Source organism: Aegilops tauschii, chromosome 4 (genome assembly GCF_002575655.3).
Source record: "Aegilops tauschii subsp. strangulata cultivar AL8/78 chromosome 4, Aet v6.0, whole genome shotgun sequence".
NCBI classification, from domain to species: Eukaryota; Viridiplantae; Streptophyta; class Magnoliopsida; order Poales; family Poaceae; genus Aegilops; species Aegilops tauschii.
The window spans coordinates 493,642,266-493,658,343 of NC_053038.3; positions in this window are offsets into that span (position 1 = coordinate 493,642,266).

Sequence of the window (16,078 nt, forward strand, 5' to 3'; positions counted from 1 at the left end):
TGCTGGACCTTGGAGGTTTAATAACGATCTGTTGGTGATGGAAGATTTTGTGCCCAGTAGAACCATAGATGAATACAGTTTCAGAACAACACCAATTTGGATTAGAGCCTATGGTATCCCAATTGGAATAATGAGCAAGGAAACCGGAAGACTGATAGGAGAACAAATAGGGGAGGTTATGGAGGTGGATTCAGAAGTAAATGGGGACTCAATGGGAGTATTCATGCGAATTAAAGTGAAAATAGACATCACAGTTCCAATTATGAGATTTATAACATTCTTTATTGAAGACGAAGAGGAGCAGGAACAGGCTAATGAAATGACACTTGAGAGAGTTGAGGAAGATGATGACAAGGGGGAAGAGAAAGAAGAAAAGAAGAGGAAGATTATCTCCATTACATATGAATACCTTCCCGACTTCTGCTATAGTTGTGGCATAATTGGACATACAGAGAAATCATGTCCAACCAGATCTAGAAGAACAGGATCCAGGCAGTTCGGGCCATGGCTGCGGGCAACTATGTATAAGGGGGGCTCTAGTGAATAAAGAAGTAGAGGCTCATGTGATAAAGGAAATTTCTGGTCAAGTAATAGTGCGGGTAGCAACGGGAGTAAACAGGGAAGCGACGGTCCATCTTGGCGAAGAGAAGTACAAAGCATAGAGTATGCTGAAGGAACATGAAAGGGTGAAGGTAAAGAAATGACAAGTGCCCACCAGCAAAACAAGTGCGAAGACAAAGGGGCAATGGAGGGGAAGGGAGTAGATTTTAGTGGAGATTCACTAGAAGCTCTTTTAGACAGGGAACAAAAATCAGAGGCCGAAGGGAACAATTCTGAAGGAAGAAACAGCAATACCACAAAAAAGAGGTATGATACAGAAGGATCAACCAAGGATACCTTCGTCGTTGAGAAGGAAGTGGCCCTGAACAAAACAGAAAATAATCCTTATAAGGCAGGAAATTGTACGAAGCAAGGTACCTTCAGGCGAATTAAGAGGAAGGAAGGGTTCCAGCAAAATCAATCAAATAGGGCAGATTCAAATAAAAGGAAGGTTGATATAATGGAAGTGGATGAGGTGATAGAATCAGCAAAGAAAGCAAAAATGGAAGTTGATGGTGGTGAAGTAAAGGAAGGAAACAATAATTCAGCAACTATAAACGCTGGGCTGCAGGGACAGCCTGGCAAGCTAAAATGAGGATTTTAGTGTGGAACTGCCGGGGATTGGGGAATGGCCCGACAGTGAGAGGTCTTCTGGATCTTCAGAAGGTGGACCCTGACATCCTCTTCTTATCTGAAACTAAACTAGATAAAAGGAGGATGGAGAAGTTTAAGTGGAAGCTAGGTATGAGGAACATGATGACAAGGGATTGTGAAGGAAAGAGTGGAGGGTTGGCATTACTATGGAAGAATGAAGTAAACTTGGAGCTGCACAACTACTCCAGGTATCATATTGATGTAAAAGTAGTGGAGACAGATGGTTTTAAATGGCGCTTCACGGGCATTTATGGGGAGCCTGCAAGCGACAAAAAGAAGATAACTTGGAAGTTATTGCGCAGCCTTAATCAACAGCTTAATCTCCCATGGTTATGCGCTGGCGATTTTAATGAGATCGTGTATAGTCATGAGAAGAAGGGGGGCCAGCTAGAAAACACAGTCAAATGGAAAGTTTTAGAGCAGCCCTAGCAGATTGTGGATTGAGAGATTTGGGCTATGTGGGAGATAAATACACATGGCAAAATCATAGTTGGGATGTGAACCGGTTTGTTAAAGAAAGACTTGATAGAGAAGTGGGATCTAGGAGTTGGTGTACAAGATTCCCTCACCACAAAGTTGTGAATGGAGACCCATATCAGTCAGACCATAGGCCTATTATTATCCAAATAGAAGAATCCAAGAGGGCGAGCTTTTCCAGGAGAAAGGATCACAATTTCAAATTTGAAGCCAGATGGCTGCAGGAAGAGGACTATGAGGTGGTCGTTAATAATGCTTGGGCCATGGCTAGCCAGCGAGGTAATCATAATATCCAAGAGATGTTGTACAAGGTAGCAGGGGAGTTAAAGGACTGGGATGATAATGTGTTGGGTGATCTTGGGAAAAGGATCAAAATCTTGAAGAAGGAATTAGAGGAGGTGCGCAGAGGAAAAATCAGCCAAGAAAGGGTTAGACGGGAGCATTTCCTAAGGGAGAAGCTAGATCGTTTGGAACAACAACAAGATATGCATTGGAAACAACGAGCCCATGTTAAATGGCTGACGGATGGGGACAAGAACACATCATTTTTTCACGCCTTCGCCTCTGAGAGGAAGAAAAGGAATACCATAAAGAGACTAAAAGGGGAGGATGATAGTTGGGTGGAGGGGGAAGAACCACTGAAAGAACACATTACAATTATTTTTTAATATCTTCACCTCAACAGCAGGAAATGGCAATGAGGAAATATTGCGTACGGTGCAACCAAGGGTGACAAAAGAGATGAATGGAATATTATGTGCAGATTACACAAAAGAGGAGGTGGAAAGAGCCTTGGACAACATAGGCGACCTAAAAGCCCCGGGACCCGATGGTATGCCGGCCATATTTTTCAAAAGATTTTGGCAAACCGTTGGGAATCAAATCATTAAAGAGGTTCTTCAGATATTGAGAGGGGGAAGCATGCCAGAAGGGTGGAACGATACACTAATAGTGTTGATCCCAAAGAATGCCAACCCGATGAGCATGAAAGACCTAAGACCAATTAGTCTATGTAACGTGGTGTATAACCTGGTCTTCAAGGTAATCACAAATAGGCTAAAAGTCATTCTCCCAGACATCATCTCTCCCAATCAGAGCGCATTTGTGCCCAAGAGACTAATATCTGATAATATACTTTTCCATGGTTATGCGCTGGCATATGAGTTAACACATTTTCTGCAAAGAAGGAAAAGAGGCTCGACAGGATATGCATCTATTAAACTAGACATGAGCAAAGCCTATGACCGAGTTGAATGGACATTCTTAAGGGATATGATGTGTAGAATGGGCTTTGATAGGACTTGGATTAGACTGATAATGCAATGTATCTCAACTGTTAAGTACCAGATTAAGGTGAACTATGCTATAACAGATATGATCATACCCCAAAGAGGATTGCGCCAAGGAGACCCACTCTCTCCGTATTTATTTATCATTTGTGCGGAGGGGTTCTCCTCCATGATACAAGAAGCTGAAATGAAGGGGTTATTGTCTGGAATTAAGATATGTAGGAAAGCTCCCAGTGTTAGCCACCTGCTCTTTGCAGATGATTCGTTGCTGCTTATGAAGGCCAATGTTGAAAGTGCCCACGAAGTCAATAGAATCCTGGATACTTATGAAGCCTTTTCGGGTCAAATGATTAACAAGGACAAATCCTCAATAATGTTCAGTGCAAACACAAGGCAAGAGTTGAAGGAGGAGATGAGAAGTATCTTGCAAATTACTTTGAAAGGTCTACCGTCTAAATATTTAGGCGTTCCGCACTATGTGGGTAAGGCAAAAGAAAATAACCTTTGAATACATAAAGGAGAGAGTGTGGAAAAAGATCCAAGGTTGGAAGGAAAAACTCCTCTTGAAAGGAGGGAAAGAAATACTCATAAAAGATGTAGCACAAGCAATACCAGTGTATTCAATGGCGTGCTTTGACCTAACCAAGTCACTCTGTGATGAGCTGAGCTCAATGATCAATAGATACTGGTGGAGCCAAATGGATAAAGAGAACAAAATACACTGGATCAAATGGGAAAATTGACGAAGGCAAAAAAGATTGGAGGAATGGGTTTTAGGGATCTTCATGCTTTCAATCTAGCCATGCTTGCAAGACAGGCATGGAGGCTTACACTACTGGAATCAGCTTCTTTGCCGTCCACCATGGCGGACGGCAAAGGCATGGTTCACGGACGGCAAAACTCTTTGCCGTCCGCTAGCGGACGGCAAACTGTCCGGATGAATGCATGCCAGCAAAGGCCTTCTTTGTCGTCCGCTTCCCAGAAACGGACGGCAAAGGATTACGCCGTCCGCCATCCGAGGCCAGCAGACAACAAAGACTACGGACAGCAGTGCGGTGGCGTGAGAGCCGTTAGGGGTTTAACGGCGCTCTTTGCCGTCTGCCAACGGACGGCAACGAGCTCAGCTAGGCAGAACTGGGAAGCTGCCACGTGTGCAGCTATGCCGTCTGCCGGCAGACGCCAAAGAGGTATGAATCTTTGCCGTCTGCTGGCTGACGGCATAGCTGGTCACTTTGCCGTCTGCCAACAGACGGCAAAATGACCAAATAGGCAGCCAGTGTTCCCAGTTTGCACAGGTGACTGCCACGTGTCCTCTTTGTCGTCTGCTAGCGGACGGCAAAGAGGCTACATATCCCCTGATTTTATTTTAATCCATTTAATTTGACAGGGTTACAAACACAGATATACATGCATACATATGGAACATATCCAACAACATATAACAGCAAGTCCAACATCATATTTCATCAAATCCAACAACATATATATGTTGGGGAACGTAGCAGAAATTCAAAATTTTCTACGCATCACCAAGATCAATCTATGGAGTAATCTAGCAACAAGGGGAAGGGGAGTGCATCTACATACCATTGTAGATCGCGATGCAGAAGCGTTGCAAGAACGCGGATGAGGGAGTCGTACTCGTAGCGATTCAGATCGCGGTTGATTCCGATCTGAGCACCGAAGAACGGTGCCTCCGCGTTCAACACACGTGCAGCCCGGTGACGTCTCCCACGCCTTGATCCAGCAAGGAGAGAGGGAGAGGTTGGGGAAGACTCCATCCAGCAGCGGCACGACGGCGTGGTGGTGATGGAGGAGCGTGGCAATCCCGCAGGGCTTCGCCAAGCATCGCGGGAGAGGAGGAGGAGGAGGTAGGGCTGTGCCAGGGAGAGGAAAACTCATGTGTTTGCGGCCCCCAATACCTCAACTATATATAGGGGAGAGGGAGGGGGCTGCGCCCCCTCTAGGGTTTCCACCCCAAGGGGTGCGGCAGCCCCAAAACCCATCTAGGGTGGCGGCCAAGTGGGGGGAGAGGGAGGCGCACCAGGCATGGGCCTTTAGGGCCCATCTGCCCTAGGGTTTGCCCCCTCTTCTCTCCAGGCGCATGGGCCTTGGTGGGGAGGTGCCCCAGCCCACCTAGGGGCTGGTCCCTTCTCACACTTGGCCCATGTATGCCTCCGGGGCCCCGTGGCCCCTCCCGGTGGATCCCCGGACCCCTCCGGTGGCCCGGTACACTACCGGTGATGCCCGGAACACTTCCGGTGGCCAAAACCATACTTCCTATATATAAATCTTTACCTCCGGACCATTCCGGAACTCCTCGTGACGTCCGGGATCTCATCCGGGACTCCGAACAACATTCGGTAACCACGTACATGCTTTCCCTATAACCCTAGCGTCATCGAACCTTAAGCGTGTAGACCCTACGGGTTCGGGAACCATGCAGACATGACCGAGACGTTCTCCGGTCAATAACCAACAGCGGGATCTGGATACCCATGTTGGCTCCCACATGTTCCACGATGATCTCATCGGATGAACCACGATGTCGGGGATTCAATCAATCCCGTATTCAATTCCCTTTGTCCATCGGTATGTTACTTTCCCGAGATTCGATCGTCGGTATCCCGATACCTTGTTCAATCTCGTTACCGGCAAGTCTCTTTACTCGTTCCGTAACTCACATCATCCCGTGATCAACTCCTTGGTCACATTGTGCACATTATGATGATGTCCTACCGAGTGGGCCCAGAGATACCTCTCCGTTTACACGGAGTGACAAATCCCAGTCTCGATTCGTGCCAACCCAACAGACACTTTCGGAGATACCTGTAGTGCACCTTTATAGCCACCCAGTTACGTTGTGACGTTTGGTACACCCAAAGCATTCCTACGGTATCCGGGAGTTGCACAATCTCATGGTCTAAGGAAATGATACTTGACATTAGAAAAGCTCTGAGCAAACGAACTACACGATCTTGTGCTAGGCTTAGGATTGGGTCTTGTCCATCACATCATTCTCCTAATGATGTGATCCCGTTATCAACGACATCCAATGTCCATGGTCAGGAAACCGTAACCATCTATTGATCAACGAGCTAGTCTCCTAGAGGCTTACTAGGGACATGGTGTTGTCTATGTATCCACACATGCATCTGAGTTTCCTATCAATACAATTCTAGCATGGATAATAAACGATTATCATGAACAAGGAAATATAATAATAACCTATTTATTATTGCCTCTAGGGCATATTTCCAACAGTCTCCCACTTGCACTAGAGTCAATAATCTAGTTCACATCACCATGTGATTAACACTGACAGGTCACATCACCATGTGACCAACATCCAAAGAGTTTACTAGAGTCAACAATCTAGTTCACATCACTATGTGATTAACACTCAATGAGTTCTGGTTTGATCATGTTATGCTTGTGAAAGAGGTTATTAGTCAACGGGTCTGAACCTTTCAGATCCGTGCGTGCTTTACGAATATCTATGTCATCTTGTGGATGCTACCACACGCTACTTGGAGCCATTTCAAATAATTGCTCTACTATACGAATCCGGTTTACTGCTCAGAGTCATCCGGATTAGTGCCAAAGTTCGCATCGACGTAACCCTTTACGACGAACTCCTTTTCACCTCCATAATCGAGAAAATTCCTTAGTCCACTAGATACTAAGGATAAGTTCGACCGCTGTCATGTGATCCATTCCCGGATCACTATTGTACCCCTTGACCAACTCATGGCAAGGCACACTTCATGTGCGGTACACAGCATAGCATACTGTAGAGCCTACGTCTGAAGCATAGGGGATGACCTCCGTCCTTTCTCTCTCTTCTGCTGTGGTCAGGTCTTGAGTCTTACTCAATACTCACACCTTGTAACACAGCGAAAAACTCCTTCTTTGCTGATCTATTTTGAACTCTTTCAAAATCATGTCAAGGTGTGCGTTCTTTGAAAGTATCATCGGACGTCTTGATCTATCTCTATAGATCTTGATGCCCAATATGTAAGCAGCTTTTATCCAGGTCTTCCTTTGAAAAACTCCTTTCAAACAACCCTTTATGCTTTCTAGAAATTTTACATCATTTCGGATCAACAATATGTCATTCACATATACTTATCAGAAATGTTGTAGCGCTCCCACTCACTTTATTGGAAATACAAGTTTCTCATAAACTTTGTATAAACCCAAAATCTTTGATCATCTCATCAAAGCGTACATTCCAACTCCGAGATGCTTACTCCAGTCCTTAGAAGGATCGCTGGAGCTAGCATACCTTTTAGCATCCTTAGGATGGACAAAACCTTTCTGATTGTATCACATACAACCTTTCCTTACGAAAACTGGTAAGGAAACTTGTTTTGACATCCATCTGCCAGATTTCATAAATGCAGCTAATGCTAACATGATTCCGACGGACTTAAGCATCGCTACGGATGAGAAAAATCTCATCGTAGTCAACTCCTTGAACTTGTGGAAATACTCTTAGCCACAAGTCGAGCTTCATAGACGGTAACATTACCGTCCATGTCCGTCTTCTTCTTAAAGATCCATTTATCTCGGATTTCATGGCTTCTAACCATTTGTCGGAATATGGGCCCACCATCGCTTCTCCATAGCTCGTTGGTTCATTGTTGTCTAACAACATGACTTTCAAGACAGGATCACGTACCACTCTGAAGTAGCACGCATCCTCGTCGTCCTACGAGGTTTGGTAGTGACTTGATCTGAAGTTTCATGATCACTATCATAAGCTTCCACTTCAATTGGTGTAGGTGCCACAGGAACAACTTCCTGTGCCCTGCTACACACTAGTTGAAGTGACGGTTCAATAACCTTATCAAGTCTCTCCCACTCAATTCTTTCGAGATAAACTTTTCCTCGAGAAAGGACTCGTTTCTAGAAGCAATTACTTTTGCTTCCAGATCTGAAATAGGAGGTATACCCAACTGTTTTGGGTTTTCTATGAAGATGCATTTATCCGCTTTGGGTTCGAACTTATCAGCCTGAAACTTTTTCACATAAGCATCGCAACCCCAAACTTTTAAGAAACGACAACTTATGTTTCTCTAAACGGTGTCGTCTCAACGGAATTGCGTGGTGCCCCTTTAAAGTGAATGCGGTTGTCTCTAATGCCTAACCCATAAACGATAGTGGTAATTCGATAAGAAACATCATGGTATGCACCATATCCAATAGGGTGCAGCTATGATGTCCGGACACACCATCACACTATGGTGTTCCAGGCGGTATTAATTGTGAAACACTTTCCACAATGTCTCAATTGTGTGCCAAACTCGTAACTCAGATACTCATCTCTATGATCATATCACAGACATTTTATCCTCTTGTCACGATGATCTTCAACTTCACTCTGAAATTACTTGAACCTTTCAATAATTCAGACTTGTGTTTCATCAAGTAAATACACTCAACATCTACTCAAATCATCTGTGAAGTAGGAACATAACGATATCCACTGCATGCCTCAGCACTTATTGGACTGCATACATCAAAATGTATTACTTCCAATAAGTTGCTCTCTTGTTCCATCTTACTGAAAACGAGGACTTTCAGTCATCTTGCCCATGTGGTATGATTTGCATGTCTCAAGTGATTCGAAATCAAGTGAGTCCAAACGATCCATCTGCATGGAGTTTCTTCATGCATATATACCAATAGACATGGTTCGCATGTCTCAATCTTTTCAAAAATGACTGAGTCCAAAGATCCATCTACATGGAGCTTCTTCATGCGTTCTATACCAATATGACTCAAATTGCAGTGCCACAAGTATGTGGAACTATCATTACTATTTTATATCTTTTGGCACGAACATGTGTATCACTACGATCGAGATTCATTTTAGGTGCAAGACCATTGAAGGTATTATTCAAATAAACAGAGTAACCATTATTCTCCTTAAATGAATAACCGTATTGCGATACACATAATCTAATCATGCTCAACGCAAACACCAAATCTCGATGGTAGAGGGAGCATGCGATGCTTGATCACATCAACCTTGGAAACACTTCCAACGCACATCGTCATCTCACCTTTAGCCAGTCTCCGTTTATTCCGCAGCTTTTATTTCGAGTTACTAACACTTAGCAACCGAACCGGTATCTAATACCCTGGTGCTGCTAGGAGTACTAGTAAAGTACACATTCATATAACGTATATCCAATATACTTCTGTCGACCTTGCCTGCCTTCTCATCTACCAAGTATCTAGGGTAGTACTGCTTCAGTGACCGTTCCCCTCATTACAGAAGCACTTAGTCTCGGGTTTGGGTTCAACCTTGGGATTCTTCACTAGAGCAGCAAACGATTTGCTGTTTCATGAAGTATCCCTTTTGCCCTTGCCCTTCTAGAAACTAGTGGTTTTACTAACCATCAACAATTGATGCTCCTTCTTGATTTCTACTTTCACGGTGTCAAACATCGCGAATAGCTCAAGGATCATCATAACTATCCCTGATATGTTATAGTTCATCATGAAGCTCTACTAGCTTGGTGGCAGTGACTATGGAGAACAATCACTATCTCATCTGGAAGATTAACTCCCACTCGATTCAAGCGATTGTGGTACTCAGACAATCTGAGCACATGCTCAACGATTGAGCTTTTCTCCCTTAGTTTGCAGGCTTAAGAAACTTGTCAGAGGTCTCATACCTCTTGACGTGGGCACTAGTCTGAAATCCCAATTTCAGTCTTCGGAACATCTCATATGTTCTGCGACGTTTCAAAAATGTCTTTGGTGCCACAATTCTAAACCGTTAGCATTACGCATTGAACTATCACGTAGTTATCAAAACGTGTATGTCAGATGTTCCGCAACATCTACAGACGACGATGAGGTTCAGCACACCGAGCGGTGCATTACGGACATAAGCCTTCTGTGCAGCAATGAGGACAATCCTCAGTTCACGGACCCAGTCCGCATAATTGCTACTACCAACTTTCAACTAAATTTTCTCTAGGAACGTATCTTAAACAGTAGAACTAAAGCGTATGACATAATTTGCAAAGACCTTTTGACTATGTTCATGATAATGAAGTTCATCTGATTATTGAATGAACTCCCACTCAGATAGACATCCCTCTAGTCATCTAAGTGATACATGATCCGAGTCAAACTAGGCCGTGTCCGATCATCACGTGAGACGGACTAGTCATCATCGATGAACATCTCCATGTTGATCGTATCTTCTATACGACTCATGCTCGACCTTTCGGTCTCTTGTGTTCCGAGGCCATGTCTGTACATGCTAGGCTCGTCAAGTCAACCTAAGTGTTTTGCATGTGTTCCGAGGCCATGTCTGTATATGCTAGGCTCGTCAACACCCGTTGTATTCGAACGTTAGAATCTATCACACCCGATCATCACGTGGTGCTTCGAAACAATGAACCTTCGCAACGGTGCACAGTTAGGGGGAACACGTCTCTTGAAATTTTAGTGAGGGATCATCTTACTTACTACCGTCGTTCTAAGCAAATAAGATGCATAACATGATAAACATCACATGCAATCAAGTAGTGACATGATATGGCCAATATCATTTTGCTCCTTTGATCTCCATCTTCGGGGCACCATGATCATCTTTGTCACCGGCATGACACCATGATCTCCATCATTGTGTCTTCATGAAGTTGTCACGCCAACGATTACTTCTACTTCTATGGCTAACGCGCTTAGCAATAAAGTAAACTAATTTACATGGCGTTATTCAATGACACCCAGGTCATACAAAAATAAAGACAACTCCTATGGCTCCTGCCGGTTGTCATACTCATCGACATGCAAGTCGTGATTCCTATTACAAGAATATGATCAATCTCATACATCACATATATCATTCATCACATCTTCTGGCCATATCACATCACATAGCACATGCTGCAAAAACAAGTTAGACGTCCTCTAATTGTTGTTGCAAGTTTTTACGTGGCTTGTATAGGTTTCTAGCAAGAACGTTTCTTACCTACGTAAAACCACAACGTGATATGCCAATTTGTATTTACCCTTCATAAGGACCCTTTTCATCGAATCCGTTCCGACTAAAGTGAGAGAGACAGACACCCGCTAGCCACCTTATGCAACTAGTGCATGTCAGTCGGTGGAACCTGTCTCACGTAAGCGTACGTGTAAGGTCGGTCCGGGCCGCTTCATCCCACAATGCCGCCGAAACAAGATAAGACTAGTAACGGCAAGAAGAATTGGCAACATCTACGCCCACAACTACTTTGTGTTCTACTCGTGCATAGAAAACTACGCATAGACCTAGCTCATGATGCCACTGTTGGGGAACGTAGCAGAAATTCAAAATTTTCTACGCATCACCAAGATCAATCTATGGAGCAATCTAGCAACGAGGGGAAGGGGAGTGCATCTACATACCATTGTAGATCACGATGTGGAAGCGTTGCAAGAACGCGGATGAGGGAGTCGTACTCGTAGCGATTCAGATCGCGGTTGATTCCGATCTGAGCACCGAAGAACGGTGCCTCCGCGTTCAACGCACGTGCAGCCCGGTGACGTCTCCCACGCCTTGATCCAGCAAGGAGAGAGGGAGAGGTTGGGGAAGACTCCATCCAGCAGCAGCACGACGGTGTGGTGGTGATGGAGGAGCGTGGCAATCCCGCAGGGCTTCGCCAAGCACCGCGGGAGAGGAGGAGGAGGAGGAGGTAGGGCAGCGCCAGGGAGAGGAAAACTCATGTGTTTGCAGCCCCCAATACCTCAACTATATATAGGAAAGAGGGAGGGGGCTGCGCCCCCTCTAGGATTTCCACCCCAAGGGGTGCAGCAGCCCCAAAACCCATCTAGGGTGGCGGCCAAGTGGGGGGAGAGGGAGGCGCACCAGGCATGGGCCTTTAGGGCCCATCTGCCCTAGGGTTTGCCCCCTCTTCTCTCCAGGCGCATGGGCCTTGGTGGGGAGGCGCCCCAGCCCACCTAGGGGCTGGTCCCTTCTCACACTTGGCCCATGTATGCCTCCGGGGCCCCGTGGCCCCTCCCGGTGGACCCCCGGACCCCTCCGGTGGTCCCGGTACACTACCGGTGATGCCCGGAACACTTCCGGTGGCCAAAACCATACTTCCTATATATAAATCTTTACCTCCGGACCATTCCGGAACTCCTCGTGACGTCCGGGATCTCATCCGGGACTCCGAACAACATTCGGTAACCACGTACATGCTTTCCCTATAACCCTAGCGTCATCGAACCTTAAGCGTGTAGACCCTACGGGTTCGGGAACCATGCAGACATGACCGAGACGTTCTCCGGTCAATAACCAACAGTGGGATCTGGATACCCATGTTGGCTCCCACATGTTCCACGATGATCTCATCGGATGAACCACGATGTCGGGGATTCAATCAATCCCGTATTCAATTCCCTTTGTCCATCGGTATGTTACTTGCCCGAGATTCGATCGTCGGTATCCCGATACCTTGTTCAATCTCGTTACCGGCAAGTCTCTTTACTCGTTCCGTAACTCACATCATCCCGTGATCAACTCCTTGGTCACATTGTGCACATTATGATGATGTCCTACCGAGTGGGCCCAGAGATACCTCTCCGTTTACACGGAGTGACAAATCCCAGTCTCGATTCGTGCCAACCCAACAGACACTTTCGGAGATACCTGTAGTGCACCTTTATAGCCACCCAGTTACGTTGTGACATTTGGTACACCCAAAGCATTCCTACGGTATCCGGGAGTTGCACAATCTCATGGTCTAAGGAAATGATACTTGACATTAGAAAAGCTCTGAGCAAACGAACTACACGATCTTGTGCTAGGCTTAGGATTGGGTCTTGTCCATCACATCATTCTCCTAATGATGTGATCCCGTTATCAACGACATCCAATGTCCATGGTCAGGAAACCGTAACCATCTATTGATCAACGAGCTAGTCTCCTAGAGGCTTACTAGGGACATGGTGTTGTCTATGTATCCACACATGCATCTGAGTTTCCTATCAATACAATTCTAGCATGGACAATAAACGATTATCATGAACAAGGAAATATAATAATAACCTATTTATTATTGCCTCTAGGGCATATTTCCAACAATATATCCAACATCATATTTCATCAAATCCAACATAGTTCAACAAAGTCCAACATATCCATATATACATGCATAACCAGAAACTAGTTTCCAACAACATATCCATGCATACATATTGAACATAATCAGAATAGTACACTCCATGAATCCAAGCTTCCTCATGTAAAGCAAATCTGCAAATTGGAAAGATGAAAGTTAGAAGAAGAAGAAGAAGAAGAAGAAGACTAGTTAGAAGAAGAAGAAGAAGAAGAAGAAGAAGAGTAGTTAGAAGAAGAAGAAGAAGAATTTTTTTCTTCTCTTTCTTTTTCTCCTCTCCTCTTCTTTATCTTCTTCTTCTTCTAACTAAGGTAGGTAAAAATGTCATTTTATTGCTAAGCTAGGTAAAAATGATAAGTGTAGGTCATTTTAGAGCTAAGGTAGGTAAATGGGTCATTTTGGAGCTTAGTAAGGTTATTATGTCATTTTTGAGGAAAATAAGCTAAGTCTATATCATTTTGGAGCTAACAAAGATTATCATGCCATTTTTTACCTAAGTATGCTAAGTATGTCATAAATGAACTGAATAAGCTAAGTATAGCTTATTTTTTATCTAACTTAGGTAATTATGCCATTTAGGAGGAAAATAAGCTAAGTATCCATTTGTAAAGCAAAACACTAGAGAAAACTTACCCTCATCACAACAAATGTGATGAAGATCGCAACTAAGGTAACAATTGATCCAACGGCATAATGATACCAAGCCTCATTATCAATGGCATATTTTCTAATCTTCTTAAGCTTCAGGCGCATTGCATCCACCTTCAAGCGCATTGCATTCATCTTCATCTTGTGATCATCGATGGCATCGGCAACATACAACTCCAATGTCATCTTCTCTTCTTCAATTCTTTTAATTTTTTCTTTCAAATACTCATTTTCTTTTTCAACTAAATTTAACTTCTCGACAAGAGGGTCTGTTTCAAATTCCGGTTCACATACCTCCTAGATTAAAATATCTCTATGTCAACTTAATGGCCATAATTTGCATAAATGCGAAATGCAACAAATAGTTATGAAAGAGAATTTACCACATCCGAATCATAAAGCGGGCGAGGGCCGACCGGGACGGAAATCAAGACCATGGCACTATGTATAAGAAACAATCATACAAAGTAAGAAAATTATAAATACCAACTATATAAATCATACAATCATACAGATAACTATATAAATCAAGTACAACATAAAAATTTGAATACCTAATAATCATTATCGGTAATGACGTGCTCGTCATCATCATTAATAAAAGCATCATCATCATCACTATCGGTAATGACGTGCTCATCATCATCATTAATAAATGCATCATCATGTGGAAGGCCACCTTTACGTAATCGTTCAAGCATTGATAGGTCATCTGCAGCAGTAACTTCTTCTTCTTCCGGCTCTTCTTGTTCCGGCTCAGGGGTGAAGTCGGATTCACTATCGTTGTCTACTTCAATGTTCTAGGGTGGAGTAGAGCGGTTCTTGAAACGTTTTTTGGAAAGACGTGTTTCTTGGAAGAATTCTCCTTCGTCATATGTCCTGGTTAATGTGAGGTTCATAATCCTTTTCATTGGGGGGAGGTGGTCTAACACGTGGCGGCACTTCATAAACGACGTCCCAACCACTGAGATATGGATCACTTTGACAGGCCCACGGTAGATAGAAAACTTGGGTTGCATGTTGAGCCGTAATATAGACATCGGGAACATCCAAATGGGTGCTTTGTTTGATTTCGACTAGCCCTATATGTTCATGAGTCCTTCTAGTCTCCCTCGGCTCGAACCAATAACATCTGAAGACTACAACGTTTGGTGGGTTTTCACCATAGAATTCAAGTTCATAAATTGCTTCAACTCTTCCAGAATACTCGATACCTCCTTCGCCGATAGCAGAGACACAACAATTTGTAGACTTTCGGTCGGCCATAGATAGCTCTTTGCCATAGGTATGAAAGCGATACCCGTTGATGTCGTATTTGTCAAATGAACGGACCTTATAGTCAAAACCATTAGCTACTTGTCTCAACTTGGCATCCATAATCTCTGAATTAGCCTACAAGTTTAATACGAAAGGATTGTTGCATTAGTCGCAAATTAGCCAAAGAAAAGAAAGGGTCTAATGGAAATTACCGTTTTTTTTTGAACCAAGAGATGAAACCGGGATATCCGGCTCCTTGTTTTGCAAGAAGCTCATACTCTTCGACGGAATCCGTTTGGATCACCGCTCCATATGAGAATATGGCGACGTATCGACTGCATCAAATATCCAGGAATAAGAGAAGTTCAAAGGAATTAGAAGTTGTGAAACAATGTACCGTGATCTTACTCGATGTACGGCCGCACTTCTGTTAGGTTGTTAAAGAGATACAGCGAAATGGTCCGCCATTCTTCAACATCCAACCTTACTGGTTTCCAACCACTGGCTGGTGCGAGATTCCCTTTGAATAGGCTGAGGTTGGATTGACCCTTTTGAGGTTCGTCAGCATTGTACCGAGGCTTCGGATTATGCAAATGACGATTTTTGGCTTCGTAGTGTGCTGTCACGAAGTTTGCCGCCTCCTCAGTGATGAATGCCTCCGCCATCGATGCTTCTATTCTACGTTTATTTTTACATTTTGCTCGAAGCATCTTCTGCATCCTCTCAGTTGAGTAGCACCAACGATTTTGCACGGGCCCCCCCAATCGTGCCTCGGTCGGGAGATGCAAAATCAAGTGTTGCATTGGATTAAAGAAGCTTGGCGAAAAGATCTTCTCTAACTTGCAGATCAACTCCGGCGCCAACTGTTCCATTTCTTCTAGGAGGCCAGGCGATAGTTCTTTCGCACAAAGAACACGGAAGAAATAGCCCAGCTCTGCCAGTACTAGCCATTCATCCTCAGGGATGAAGCCACGCAACATCACCGGCATTATCCGCTCAATCCATATGTGCCAATCATGACTT